The 13,494-nt window shown below is 46.2% G+C and overlaps 1 protein-coding gene across 2 annotated transcripts in view; it reads left to right on the forward strand.

Moving 5' to 3' along the window:
• The window catches only part of PKIG (cAMP-dependent protein kinase inhibitor gamma), a 196,128-nt gene that overhangs the window by 67,061 nt on the left and 115,573 nt on the right, over nucleotides 1-13,494 (forward strand). The gene's annotated exons all lie outside the window — the stretch shown is intronic.

Genomic DNA, 13,494 nt, shown 5'->3' on the forward strand with positions numbered 1-13,494 from the left:
GACACAAATTGTATAGAAATACATGAAGCAGAAGGTAAAGCTGGTCCTGCCAGAATTCAGTGTGATTTCCCTATACTGTCTGGATCACGGCAGTCCAAATCCCGACACCAAAATCCCGACATCGAGCGCAGCTTGTCCCCTCGCGTGTTTGCTGCGCTCGCCGCCCTAATGGGAATACTGGTCGGCAGTCAGCATTTTGACTGCCGTCGGGATTCTGGCATCTGTATTTCGACCACTGGGATACTGACAGTCGGGAACTTAACTGCATCCCTCCTGACCAAATGTGTGGCTGGGACACTTAGGCCCAGATTTATCAAGCCTTGGAGAGTGATAAATTGATCAGTGATAAAGTGCCAATCAACCAGCTCCTAACTGTCATTTTTCAAACACAGCCTGTAACATGACAGTTAGGAGCTGATTGGCTGGTACTTTATCACTGTGCGATTTCTCACTCTCCAAGGCTTGATAAATCTAGGCCTTAATATGTAAAGCAACAGACTAACAATTATAGCTACTGCTGTGGAACATTTGTAAGGCAGTTGCTATATCAGCACCAATAATAAACCAAGTAAAAGTTTTTCTTAAGTATCAAAGGTACGACAGTCAGAAGGTCAACACCAAATGGTAAACATACACAGATCGACACATGAGAAGGGCTACATGAGTTTTGGATGTTTTTTTTTTTTTTTTTGGGGGGGGGGGTCTACATTTCCCTTTTAGCACATGGACCTCCAATTAGTGCACTGTGTCCCTTCCGGTTCAGGCAAGGTTACTATTCCCAATTGTAGTCCACATGTATGGTAAAATGAAAAAGTACTAAAAATGACAACAACAAAAAATTACAAAAAACTTATGTCGACTAATCATCTGGATTCTACAGTTTTGTGGTGCAGTTGGAATGACAGAGTGCGTGTTAGAGACACAAACTAGTTATTATGAAATGTTAACGTCAGATACTAAAATCCAAAACTGTCTTTCTAATCACGGCCAACCCATCTAAAATTGGATTCATCTTGTAAATGCCCACACCTATACATTTTTAAGGCTCTCCAAATTTTATACCAGCAAAGGTTTAACCAAATCTTCTGCATTGCATACCTTATTTGTTTGTATATCTGTCAAAACACTTCAATATTAACTTGTCATGACACATAAACTAACACTGTCACAATGCCGTAACACATTTGTTAGTGCCTATGGAAACTACTAGTGTAGTGTAGCCGGCAATCAGGGTTGAATGTAAGACACTACATTGAGTCCTAAGCGTTCCCTTGTAGTCAGCTCAAATGAATAAAGTATCCGATGTCTCAAAGACGCTGCTGCCCCCAGGCCTGAGGGAAGTTGGTATGGGGTGTTTGGAAAGTAGGTTCCATACCATTACCAGTTTACTTGTGTTACATACTGTATGCTAGTAAAGTATGTGTTTTGTTTTCTTCCACATTTATAACTCCTAGGACTTTATTGGTTGTGACTTTAGCTTTATCTCTCTGGGTTTATTTTTTTTATATTTTAGGTCTAACCTGTGCCATAATAGGTCTCATAAGAGTTTTCCTAAATGTGTGCATCAGATGTAAGACTTAGACGTTATTTCATTCTTCAGAGTTGAGTCAGAGGGAGAATGAGCTATAAGATTTAAGGATTGGAGCAGTTCATGAGAAAAATAATTTATCTTTTCCATGACGACCTATTTGAAAAACATTGAAATTCTTGTTGGAAGTCACTTTCTAATGCACTTCAGGAAACTGAATGACATATGTTAAACCCCAAAAACAACAGTATTCAAATTACATAATGGGTGACGTATTTCACAGCAGCTGCACATGTCACATCAACATCATCGCTTAACTCTTACAGTAGCTTAGTGAGGAGCCATCAAGTTCTTTGTGACAGCAGTTGAAAAACCTAGTTTTGGCAAGATATTAAGATACTTTTCATTCTCAATTTTCTATTGACAGATAGCATTTTATATACTATTTTATTAAAAAATAAACCTTTACTCATTTTCTTCATGTTCATTGATGTTTATTGTTATATATTTCTTTCCATTTATCTGCGAAGCTCATTTATGTTTTAAATCATGTAGATATTCACAATTTGGCGCATGAACACCACCTCTAAAATTTATCTATATATGAAGCACTTAAGAATTTCTAAAATTTGTATTCTACTATTTATGTGTTTATGTGCTTTTCAGCAGTTACCCCAACAGCATCTTATTATATTTACCTAAATTGCTCATTTTTTATTTTTTTTACTCCTCTTGAAACTGTTCTTTATAGGCATTATGCACAGTCATTGCAATTCCTCTTTTCCCACCATTAACCAACCTTCCTTCCTTCCTTCCTTCCTTCCTTCCTTCCTTCCTTCCTTCCTTCCTTCCTTCCTTCCTTCCTTCCTTCCTTCCCCCTCTCTCTCTCTCTCTCTCTCTCTCTCTCTCTCTCTCTCTCTCTCTCTCTCTCTCTCTCTCCTACATATGATATTCTGCGCACAGCATCTATTTGCGCAGAAGGCTGTTTTAGCAGGGCGTATTTTGACCTTTAAAAATCAGGCAGGGCGTGGCACCCTACTAAAACAGCCTAGCGTGAAGACTAGAGTCATTTATACCTTCTTGAGTCAAACTTCCCCCTCAAGTCTCCCTCACTGTCTGCAAAAGCTCACCTTTGGGGGAATTCTATTGAGGGCAAAGGTGTATACAACAGAGGGTTACTCCACCCTCTGAATTAATCCGCGCATACAGTCTCTTTATCAGTCCTGTCACTTCCGCCATCAAAACAATTGCCAGAATATTGTTGTTGCTTTTGTTTCCCCTACCATATCCTAGATGTTTCATTTTGTACTTCTCACTCCCACCTAAAGGACTTCTCATTTGGCGCTGCCTAGTCTTGGAATTGCTTATGACACCAGATCTCCCACAATCTAGATCTGTGAAACTCATCTCTGTGTTAGATCTTATCTACTACCCACTTTGGTGTATCCCCACAACATCATCCTCCCTGACCCACAGTCATTCCTTTCAGCTATATTCTTTTCTGATTAGATTGTAGGGCCCTTCCATTAATTTTTTGCAGGTATGTGTCGCCACACAAAGTCCAATTAAATAATTAATATTAATAATAATATGGACAGTTAAAAACCATTTATTTGCAGCGTATTTGTTTGTCAAGCTTTTTTTTTTTTTTTTTTTTTCAGTGATCCAGGAGTCAAGAAATGCTATTGAATCTCAGATACCCCACTCCAGTTTTAGGAAATCAAATTACCATCTGAATGTCACAGTTCATATTACTCATCAAAGCCTATTGCCCACCTGTCCCTAAGTAGTCATTTCTAAGGGGAACATGCAGTCAGGTAATTAGCTTAGCATTTCTGCAGCAGGATACATTGGTTTCCACAGAAAAACATCAGGGTGTAGATTGGATCTTGATCCAGAGGCACCAACAGGCTAAAGCTTTAGGCTGTCCCAGGATGCATTCGGGCCTCCTCTGTAAACCCCGCCTCCAGGCACTGAGAGCTCAGTTTTGAGTTGGCTCCTGCAGCAGCAGGTCACCTAACAGAACAGCCCTGAAAAAGATTTTCTAAGAAGATTTCTTCAAGTGGGCTGTCAGCGCTGTTATGTCAGGAGACACTTCAGCGCTGCAGCTCCATCACCTCCCATGCGGCGTTGCATACTCCCGCGGCTCTGTTCCCGGGTACTTGTGGCGGAGACGCTCCGGCTTAGGCACACAGTCGCAGACCGCTCTCCTGGATTGTGTGGCTGCTACGGGGAGTATGTAAGAGGGTCCCCCAGGCAGGAGCCGCCATTAAATCGCGTTCCGTCCGCAACCTGGGGAGATGGGGTGCGGCGCTGGCGTGGACCCTGTCACCTAGCAGGGCTCCCACGAGACTGCTAGGGTGTAAAGAGTACTGGTCGGGTGTACTAACGCCCCATTTAATAAGGCTCTGTAGTACCGGCAGTGGAAGTCCACCATAGAGGAACCGACGCTTGACCTGTAGCCCTTTCCCTGGCCCAGGGCTCCATCTCTGAGTAGATTTTCCCACCCTGGAGCTGCCTCACACTATCCCTCATTCCCTGACAGATGCTGGGTGCAATCTTCTGATCATAGTTGCTACTGGTCTCTGGGATTGCAGGGCAAAGCCACCTGTATACAGCGCTGTGACTTTACAAACACTTGAGTATTCTACATGTCTTTATACAGCATTAGTTAAGAAAGAGTGTACCTGTTAGAGAATATATTGTGCGAGTATTCTGATATATACCTCTGGACCGCGCTGTGTTTTTTTTATACATATAGTGCAGCTTTATTGTGATACTAATTTCTGCATTGCCTATGACTGTGTGTGCCTGTATCTGTTGTGTGGTTTCACTCTGTGTTTCCCAGATATAACTGTAACTATATTCTGTACGTTAAGAGGCTAGGTGCATCTGGGTCTGCTAATATAGTGCGTCACAGTATTTATACAATATGTATATTCTACTGTGTACTCAGTCATATAATACAGAATTGATTTGCAGGTATTGTACTTTGTCTGGCTTTATCGTACTAAGTCGCTCTTTTGTTGCATTCTCACATAGGGGTCAATTCTATTCGTCAACTTAAGAATAGCGCCGGGAATTAGCTCCAGTTAAGTCGGCGATGTCCCGTTCTCGCCAACTAAACAGGTTGAATTGTCGGGAGAACGGGCATTCTCCGACTTAACTCCCCGGCGCGAGGCTGATTCCCGACAGAATCAGCCTCGCGCCGGCCGCGAGGCAGCACTTTTGTCGGGTTTCTTCTCTCATCCCCCGGGGATGAGAGAAGAATTCCCGACAATTGCGGGTCACTAGCAGCTGAATTGAATAGCATCGGGAGCTAATTCCCGGCGCTATTCTTAAGTTGCCGAATAGAATTGACCCCATAGTGTCTTACAGAAAGGGCAGTAAATCAGTGGAAGCTCCGGCATCATGCAGAGCATGCTCCAGGGATTTACCAGAGAGGGAAATATTATATGACGGTCTGTGTGCTAAATGTCATATGCCTACCAGTCAGTTCGCAGCTCTTGCAATGGAGCACTCTGGGCTGCGTTCACCAACCTACTGGGTACACTGGTGAAACACATAAGTGCCCCCTATGGGACCACTGGTGCATTGCACCTCATATTGTCCCTATGGTTAACCCGCCTTGGGCGAAAAAATTGTCTAACCAACTGCAGCAATATATCAGTCTTTGGTTAGACAGAAACCTACACCAGGTCACTCCCGTGTCTCTGGGTCCTCTAAGTGGACTGCTTCCTCCTTGCAATCCAAAATCCTCTCTGATGTTTCATCTGAAGAGGAGGGGGAGCATACGGTCCTATCAGACACTGAATCCCGTGTTACTGATGAGGATTCTCCCTTGCAGATTGATGTTCCTGGCTTAGTGGATGCTAAGAAGCATTTCTTTAAAGAGGAGGATTCCACTACTATGGCAAAGAAAACTGATAAGGTTATCCTGCCGAAGGTGGTTAAAACTATATTAATCCATTCTGATAATTTTGTGGACATCAGACGGGAACCCTAGTTAATCCAGGGAGGAAATTCCCTCTGCCAAAAAACGGGTCTTAGCTAGCTATCCTCTCCCTGCAGAGTTATGTAACAATGGGAAACTCCACCGCTGGTGGATTCTCACGTCACCCGCCTTGTGGTGTCATTGTCTCTGTCTGTCACCACTGTGACCTCACTGAAGGAACCGACAGATAAGCGCGTGGAGGGATGCCAATCTGTAATGTGTGTGGAAAGTGAGAGCAAGATTGAGTGATATACTGTAATATGTAGCCCCTTACAATCATAGACACAATGAAGATGTCCTTGACCACTTACCTGGCATGGTCTCATCAGAAACGACCATGCCTGCAAGTGCTCTATCTGACCTGGTCGCACAGGATGCGACCAGTCAGATAGAGAGTGTTAGCAGGGGCAGGGAAGGGAAACTTCCCTCCGCTGCTGCTGTCAGAGGGACTGGAAGGTCCCTCTGCCTCCCTGCACTCTCCCCTACTGATTGCCGTGCTGCCGATCACTGCTGTTTGGTCAGCACGGCAGGATCCCCCTCTCCAACGGCTGCAGACAATGGCAGCTGCTGGGGAGTGTAAATTAACCCTCCCAAGCCCCCTCCCCACCCCCCGTATACCTGGAGGCTGTCACGGCTTTCAAAATGAAAGCCGCCATGTTCCGATGGTCGCGATGTTCCCGATCTACTTTTCGATGTTTGGGGGAGGGCGGGGGGGAAAGAAGAGAGAAAAAAATAAATATATATATATAGATATATAGATATATATATATAGATATAGATATATATATAGATATATATATATATATATATATATATATAGATATATATATGAGAGATATAGATATATAGATATATATAGATATATAGATATATAGATATATAGATATATATATATATATATATATATATATATATATATATAAATAGATATTTTTAGTTTCTTTTTTAAACATTTTTTTTATTTTTTACTAAAATCATTTGGGATAGGGTTAAATTCATGTTCTTCATCTAATTCTGGCGAAATAAATAGTCAGTTTAGTGGTTAATGACCATTTGTGTTGAGTGGTAGAAAACGAATAGAATTTTTATTTATGTCTATTTGCCTTCCCTGCGTATAGTGTCTCTGCCTCATATGTCATTGTCTCCTTTTCCCCACTGTACAGAACTGTGACACTTCACAAATCATATTAATGACAACTAGATATTACTATGTTTTGCTTTGCCTGCACTCAGCAGACAAGTTTAACAGCTCCATCCATCAGACGATGCATGGTCACATGCCCTCTATGTGAGATATATATGGGTGTATTCACATGAACGCCATGGTCTCTGCAGAATGTCAGCGGATTTGGTTCACTGGGAACCATTGACGATATTCACAAAAATGCTGTACATTCTGTAGAATCTAGGGGCATTACTGAGACATGTGGTGCTTTGCATTCTTGCTAGTTTTAAGTGAATTAATAGGTAGTGTAATGTGATCAGATACTCCGCATACCAGGAGATGGTGACATATTTCCTCATGCATCGGTGATAAAAAATAGTTCCTGATGACATGGAAAATGACAGCTTCTACTGTATGTACACTTAATGCATTTAATTGTCTGCCTTGCATGTGTGTTGTTGTTTATAGGGGTATATTCAATTAAAGTCTGATCAATTCTGACATGTATTTGTCGGAATGGATCCGACAACCCCTATTCAATCCCATCTAAAATTCGACTTTTTCAAGTCGAATTTAGATGGGAGCCAGAGGAGGAGAGGGGGAAGGAGCTGCGGGGGGACAGCCGGCGGGCATACAGGGAGATCAGCGCTACGGAGTAGCGCTGCAGCAGGATGTCACTCAGCCGCCCGACCTCACGGCAGCTTCCACCCGGCTCCAGCAGCGTGCTGGAGTCGGGTGGAAGCTGCCGTGAGGTTGGGCGGGTGAGTGACATCCAGCTGCAGCGCTACTGTAGCGCTGATCTCCCTGTATGCCCGCCAGCTGTCCCCCCCCCCCCCCCCCCCCTTCTTCTCCCTGCGGCTTTCCCCCCTCGCCTCCTCTGGGTCCGCATCTCAGTCCGACATCATTTTGATGTCGGACTGAGATGGTCAAAAAGGGGGCCGAAACCGGATTTGGCCCTGTTTTCGACATCAACACGTGGATCGGCAGCTATTCCGCCGATCCACGTGCTTTTTGACAAGTCAAATTTATCGACTAGTCGAAAAATGTAGCAAAATATTGAATAGGTCGAATCAGGATTCGACCTTAAAAAGTCGAAAACTACCATCTTTTCGACAGTCGGCAGTTTTCGACTTCAATTGAATATACCCCATAGTGTTTTGTGCTCATTTATATGTAGAAATCTGTGAGTACATGACTATACCTGTTACATGCTCACTTCTAACCCATATGTGTCACCCCTGTCTGTCTGCACCTCCCCTTCAGAATGTATGCTCTCCCGAGCAGGGCCCTCTCCCCTCATTTGCTTTTACCTCTCTTAGGGGCCGATTTATCACCATCTGTATCCCCAGATGCGGATGGGATGTGATAAAATCGTCCAAACTGGCAACGCGATTATTGTATACATCGCATGGATATATGAATAATCGCATGCAGGGACCGAGCTTGCGAGAAAAGATCTGTCTCTGCGAACCCCCTTGCAGCATTATCGGGGTATTTTTTCGCAAAAAAAAATAAAAATAATAATAATTTATATTTCTCTGACGTCCTAGTGGATGCTGGGGACTCCGTAAGGACCATGGGGGATAGCGGCTCCGCAGGAGACTGGGCACAGCTAAGAAAGATTTAGGACTACCTGGTGTGCACTGGCTCCTCCCACTATGACCCTCCTCCAGACCTCAGTTGGAATCCTGTGCCCGGCTGAGCTGGATGCACACTAGGGGCTCTCCTGAGCTCCTAGAGAGAAAGTATATTTTAGGTTTTTTATTTTACAGTGAGATCTGCTGGCAACAGACTCACTGCAGCGAGGGACTAAGGGGAGAAGAAGCGAACCTACCTTACTGGTGGTAGCTTGGGCTTCTTAGGCTACTGGACACCATTAGCTCCAGAGGGATCGACCGCATGGAACCGGCCATTGATGTTCGGTCCCAGAGCCGCGCCGCCGGCCCCCTTACAGAGCCAGAAGCAAGAAGAGTCCGGAAAATCGGCGGCAGAAGACATCAGTCTTCACCAAGGTAGCGCACAGCACTGCAGCTGTGCACCATTGCTCCTCATACACACTTCACACTCCGGTCACTGAGGGTGCAGGGCGCTGGGGGGGGGGGGGCGCCCTGAGCAGCAATAAAAACACCTTGGCTGGCAAATATATCACAATATATAGCCCCAGAGGCTATATATGTGATAAATACCCCTGCCAGAATCCATAAAAAAGCGGGAGAAAAGTCTGTGAAAAAGGGGCGGAGCTATCTCCCTCAGCACACTGGCGCCATTTTCTCTTCACAGTGCAGCTGAAAGTCAGCTCCCCAGGCTCTCCCCTGTAGTTTTCAGGCTCAAAGGGTTAAAAAGAGAGGGGGGGCACTAAATTTAGGCGCAATATTGTATATACAAGCAGCTATTGGGGGAAAAATCACTCAGTTATAGTGTTAATCCCTGCATTATATAGCGCTCTGGTGTGTGCTGGCATACTCTCTCTCTGTCTCCCCAAAGGACTTTGTGGGGTCTTGTCCTCAGTCAGAGCATTCCCTGTGTGTGTGCTGTGTGTCAGTACGGCTGTGTCGACATGTGGGATGAGGAAGGTTACGTGGAGGTGGAGCAGAGGCCGATAAATGGGATGTCGTCCCCTGTGGGGCCGACACCAGAGTGGATGGATAGGTGGAAGGTATTAACCGACAATGTCAACTCCTTACAAGGCTGGATGACGTAAAACAGCTGTGGGACAGCCGGCTTCTCAGCCCGCGCCTGCCCAGGCGTCTCAAAGGCCATCAGGGGCTCAAAAAAGCGCCCGTTACCTCAGATGGCAGACACAGATGTCGACACGGAGTCTGACTCCAGTGTCGACGAGGTTGAGACATATACACAATCCACTAGGAACATCCGTTACATGATCTCGGCAATGAAAAATGTGTTACGCATTTCTGACATGAACCCAAGTACCACATAAAAGGGGTTTTATTTTTGGGGAGAAAAAGCAGCCAGTGTTTTGTTCCCCCATCAGATGAATGAATGAAGTGTGTAAAGTAGCGTGGGTTCCCCCAATAAGAAACTGGTAATTTCTAAAAAGTTACTGATAGCGTACCCTTTCCCGCCAGAGGATAGGTCACGTTGGGAGATATCCCTTAGGGTGGATAAGGCGCTCACACGTTTGTCAAAAAAGGTGGCACTGCCGTCTTAGGATACGGCCACCTTGAAGGAGCCTGCTGATAAAAAGCAGGAGGCTATCCTGAAGTCTGTATATACACACTCAGGTTATATACTGAGACCTGCAATTGCCTCAGCATAAATAGTGCTGCTGCAGCGTGGTCTGATACCCTGTCAGATAATATTAATACTCTAAGACAGGGATAATAGTTTGCTAACATAGAGCATATTAAAGACGTCGTCTTATATATAAAGGATGCACAGAGGGATATTTGCCGGCTGGCATCCAGAATAAATGCAATGTCCATTCTGCCAGGAGGGTATTAGAAACCCGGCAGTGGACAGGTGATGCTGCCTATAAAAGGCACATGGAGATTCTGCCTTATAAGGGTGAGGAATTGTTTGGGGATGGTCTCTGGGACCTCATATCCACAGCAACAGCTGGGAAGGAAATTTTTTTACCTCAGGTTTCCTCACAGCCTAAGAAAGCACCGTATTTTCAGGTACAGTCCTTTCGGCTTCAGAAAAGCAAGCGGGTCAAAGGCGCTTCCTTTCTGCACAGAGACAAGGGAAGAAGGAAAAAGCTGCACCAGCAGCCAGTTCCCAGGATCAAAAATCTTCCCCCGCTTCCTCTGAGTCCACCGCTTGACGTTGGGGCTCCACAGGTGGAGACAGGTGCGGTAGGGGCGCGTCTCGGGAACTTCAGGGACCAGTGGGTTTGCCCACAGGTGGATCCCTAGGTTCTGCAAATAGTATCACAGGGATACAGGCTGGAGTTCGAGGCGACTCCCCCTCGCCGTTACCTCACCTCAGCCTTGCCTGCTGCCCTCGGAGAAAGGTAGTACTGGCGGCAATTCACAAGCTGCACTTCCAGCAGGTGAAATCAAGGTACCCCTCCTTCAAGGCCGGGGTTACTATTCCAAAATGTTGTGGTACCGAAACCAGAGGGTTCGGTGAGACCCATTCTAAAATTGAAAGCCTTGAACACTTATATACGAAGGTTCAAGTTCGAAATGGAATCGCTCAGGGCGATTATTGCAAGCCTGGAGAATTTCATGGTATCACTGGACATCAAGGATGCTTACCTGCATGTCCCTATTTACCCTCTTCACCAGGAGTACCTCAAAATTGTGGTACAGGATTGTCATTACCAACTCCAGACGTTGCCGTTGGTCTGTCCCCGGCACCGTGGTATTTACCAAGGTAATGGCCGAAATAATTATCCCGTACTTGGACGATCTCCTTATAAAGGCGAGGTCCAGGGAGCAGTTGTTCGGCGGAGCAGCACTATCTCGGGAAGTGCTACAACAGCACGGCTGAATTCTGAATATCCAAAGTCGCAGCTGGTTCCTACGACGCGTCTACTGTTCCTGAGTATGGTTCTGGACACAGAACAGGATAAAAAGGGTTTCTCCCAGAGGAGAAGTCCAAGGAGTTGTCGTCTCTAGACAGAGACCTCCTAATACGTATACAGGTGTCGGTGCATCAATGCACGCGAGCCCTGGGAAGGATGGTAGCTTCTTACGAAAGAAATTCCATTCGCCAGGTCCCATACAAGGATTTTCCAGTGGGATCTGTTGGACATGTGGTCCGGGTCGCATCTTCAGATGCATCGGCGGATAACCCTGTCTCCAAGGGCCAGGGTGCCGCTGTGGTGGTGGCTGCAGAGTGCTCATCTTCTAGGGGGCCGCAGATTCTGCATACAGGACTGGGTCCTGGTGACCACGGATGCCAGCCTTCGAGGCTGGGGGGCAGTCACACAGGGAAGAAACTTCCAAGGCTATGGAAAAGTCAGGAGACTTCCCTACACATAAATATTCTGGAACTAAGGGCCATTTACAATGCCCCAAGTCAGGCTAGACCCCTGCTTCAACACCGGCCGGTGCTAATCCAGTCAGACAACATCACGGCGGTCGCTCATGTAAACGACAGGGCGGCACAAGAAGCAGGATGGCGATGGCAGAAGCCACAAGGATTCTCCGATGGGCGGAAAATCTTGTGTTAGCACTGTCAGCAGTGTTCATTCCCGGAGTGGACAACTGAGAAGCAGACTTTCTCAGAAGACACGACCTCCACCCGGGAGAGTGGGGACTTCATCCAGAAGTCTTCCAAATGATTGTACACCGTTGGGAAAGGCCACAGGTGGACATGATGGCATCCCGCCTCAACTAAAAGTTACAAAGATCTCAGAGGACCCATGGCCTCTGCCGCTCAGACAGGACCTGCTGCAGCAGGGGGCCTGTCTGTTCCAAGACGTACCGCGGCTGCGTTGGACGGCATGGCGGTTGAACGCCGGATCCTGAAGGATAAGGGAATTCCGGAGGAAGTTATCCCTACGCTATTTAAAGCTAGGAAAGCAGTGAACGCTAACCATTATCACCGTATATGGCGGAAATATGTTGCGTACTGTGAGGCCAGGAAGGCCCCAAAGGAGAAATTTCAGCTAGGTCGATTTCTGCACTTCCTACAGTCAGAGGTGACTATGGGCCTACAATTTGGTTCCATTAAGGTCCAGATTTCAGCTCTATCGATTTTCTTCCAAAATGGAACTGGCTTCACTGCCTGAAGTTCAGACTTTTGTTAAGGGAGGGCTGCATAGTCAGCCCCCGTTTGTGCCTCCAGTGGCACCGTGGGATCTCAACGTGGTGTTGGATTTCCTGAAGTCGCATTGGGTTGAGCCACTTAAATCCGTGGAGCTATAATACCTCACGTGGAAAGTGGTCATTCTGTGGGCCTTGGCGTCGGCCAGGCGTGTGTCAGAATTGACAAAAGCCCTTATCTGTATTTTTTATGGGAAAGGCGAAATTGAGGACTCGTTCCCAATTCCTTCCTAAGGTGGTATCAGTTTTTCATGTGAACCAACCTATTGTGGTGCCTGCGGCTACTTGGGACTTGGAGGATTCCAAGTTACTGGACGTAGTCAGGGCCCTGAAAAGTATATGTTTCCAGGACAGCTGGAGTCAGGAAGACTGACTCGCTATTTATCCTGTATGCACCCAACAAGCTGGGTGCTCCTGCTTCTAAGCAGACGATTGCTCGCTGGATCTGTAGCACGATTCAACTTGCACATTCTGCGGCTGGACTGCCGCACCCTAAATCTGTAAAAGCCCATTCCACGAGGAAAGTGGGCTCTTCTTGGGCGGCTGCCCGAGGGGTCTCGGCTTTACAACTTTGCCGAGCTGCTACTTGGTCAGGGGCAAACACGTTTGCAAAATTCTACAAATTTGATACCCTGGCTGAGGAGGACCTTGAGTTCTCTCATTCGGTGCTGCAGAGTCATCCGCACTCTCCCGCCCGTTTGGGAGCTTTGGTATAATCCCCATGGTCCTTACGGAGTCCCCAGCATCCACTAGGACGTCAGAGAAAATAAGATTTTACTCACCGGTAAATCTATTTCTCGTAGTCCGTAGTGGATGCTGGGCGCCCGTCCCAAGTGCGGATTGTCTGCAATACTTGTATATAGTTATCATTAACTAAAAGGGTTATTGTTGAGCCATCTGTTGAGAGGCTCTGTTATGTTCATACTGTTAACTGGGTATCATATCACGAGTTATACGGTGTGATTGGTGTGGCTGGTATGAGTCTTACCCGGGATTCAAAATCCTTCCTTATTGTGTCAGCTCTTCCGGGCACAGTATCCTAACTGAGGTCTGGAGGAGGGTCATAGTGGGA

Source organism: Pseudophryne corroboree, chromosome 3, assembly GCF_028390025.1.
Source record: "Pseudophryne corroboree isolate aPseCor3 chromosome 3, aPseCor3.hap2, whole genome shotgun sequence".
NCBI classification, from domain to species: Eukaryota; Metazoa; Chordata; class Amphibia; order Anura; family Myobatrachidae; genus Pseudophryne; species Pseudophryne corroboree.